The following is a 1,986-nucleotide window of genomic DNA, read 5'->3' as shown; positions in this document are numbered from 1 at the left end:
GCTCTCCTTTTGAAGTGCCCGCCACAAATGCTCACATAAACATGGCCTCTGGCTCTGAAAGATACCATGCTTTTCCTGTGTAATTTTCAGGCAGTCAGCAGTCTGGCAGAAACCCATTTCCATATGTAAATAGAATGCCTCACAAAGTATCTAACAGCCAAAGCTTTTACCACTACCCCCATGGTATAAATATCCCAGTCTTTCTCTCAATATTAGAGAGCTGGGTCGCAGAGAGCTGGATCAATAGAGAGTTGGACAGCAGGGAGCTGGAGCAGAGACACTTAATAAAGCTGTAACACAGACTAAGCCAAGTCTTGAGTCTTGTGTCTTACTACTGGTGACCTAGCCTCTCCGGGGGGCGCACTCCTCCATTACCGACTTGCGGACATTCCTAGCTTTCGCCGTCCTCGTACTCTTCCCGCGTGGTCCAATGGCCAGTGGACCTCGCTTCCTGAGGAAAGTACACGGGTGAATTAAGGGTGGGATTCGGCTGGACAACGCTCCAGCAGCGGAGACTTTCAGCACCGGAGCAGCGGACAGAGACGCCGGACCCGAAGCGGCGGAGAAGCCTGCGGACCCACCGTGCCATTCCGGGAGTGCGCCCAGCGCGCGCTCACCTATACCATCCAATCATTTAAAAGGATGTTTGGCGCGCGGGCTTCTGTGAAACTTCCATATAAAAGCCTACCCCACCCTAGATCGGGGCTCTCAGTACGGATCCACTGCATGGGTGAAATCTGAGGGCCCAAGCTTAAGCCCGAATAAAGGCTCTTTGCTGTTGCATACACTCCAGATTCCTTGGTGGTCACTGGGGGTCGTGAGATCTGGGCGTAACAGAGGGCGAGGGGCAGTCCCTGCGCCTCTGTCCCACACTTGAGACCCGTGGATATGGATGAAGCCCTGATGGCTCACAGGTGTTTCAGGGCACACAGAAGGCTCTGAGCTACAGGCATGTTCCCAGGTCCAATGGCCCCCAGAGACATGCCTCAAGGTGGGGAGGACAGAGGAATCTGATGAGGAGGTGGGATCCTTGTACCCAGAACAGCCCTCCAAGACCTCCACTAGCTCTCAAGCCACCATCCAGCAGATACACAGTCACAAATCACCAGCCAATGGGGAAACTGAGGCACGAAGAGGGACAGAATTTACAGATAGCATGGAGCCTCAGCCTGGGTAGGGAATGCTTAAGGACTCAGCCCCTCCTCCACCACACCCCAGCATACAGGCCTGTGGGCTAGGGGAGCTTGTCAGCACCCCCAAGATGCCGTGTGTATGGATCTTGACTGAAATAGCACGTTTTCCATGAGGTCTTCTCTGATGGCTCATTGTAAACCATGCCTGTTCCTGCTCCGTGTGACCCTCCCCCACCTCTGATCCTCTCTACCTAGGGTTGCCTCTCCACCCCTCAAATGCAAACTACGGGGCTATGGGTCTGAATGCAACTGGAAGATGTGAAAGGTGACGCCCAGCATGTGACCAGTCACGCATTCACTCATTCAGCACAGGGAATTCCACACCCATCACCAGGCAGGCTCGCATCAGGCCTCAACCCACTAACAAAACCAGACAGAAGAGTGAGTCCGTACCAAGTCACCCCATGCTGGCCATCACCTGCTGGGGATCACCCCACCATTTCAGTCACCTGACAGATGGAGAGAGGAGCCCACATTCCTGGGCTTCTGCCTCCTGTGCCCATGTGCTCTGAGCAGTCCCAGATTTCATCATCTGCCCCAGTCAGACCAGAGGCCCATGAGGCCTCCTGCTGGGCACCCACCTGGCCACATTCTCAGAGCCAAGGGGAGGCTGAGAGACTGTGGAGGGCAACCTGTGCACAGCTTTCTCCCTCTCTCTCCTCTCTCTCTCCTCCCTCTCCTCTCTCTCTCTCCTCTCTCTCTCTCCTCCCTCTCTCTCCTCCCTCTCTCTCCTCTCTCTCTCCTCCCTCTCCTCTCTCTCTCTCCTCCCTCTCCTCTCTCTCTCTCTCTCTCT

The sequence above is a fragment of the Nannospalax galili genome, unplaced genomic scaffold, assembly GCF_000622305.1.
Source record: "Nannospalax galili isolate Female #2095 unplaced genomic scaffold, S.galili_v1.0 scaffold806, whole genome shotgun sequence".
Classification (NCBI taxonomy): Eukaryota; Metazoa; Chordata; class Mammalia; order Rodentia; family Spalacidae; genus Nannospalax; species Nannospalax galili.
This window is presented reverse-complemented; position numbering follows the sequence as displayed.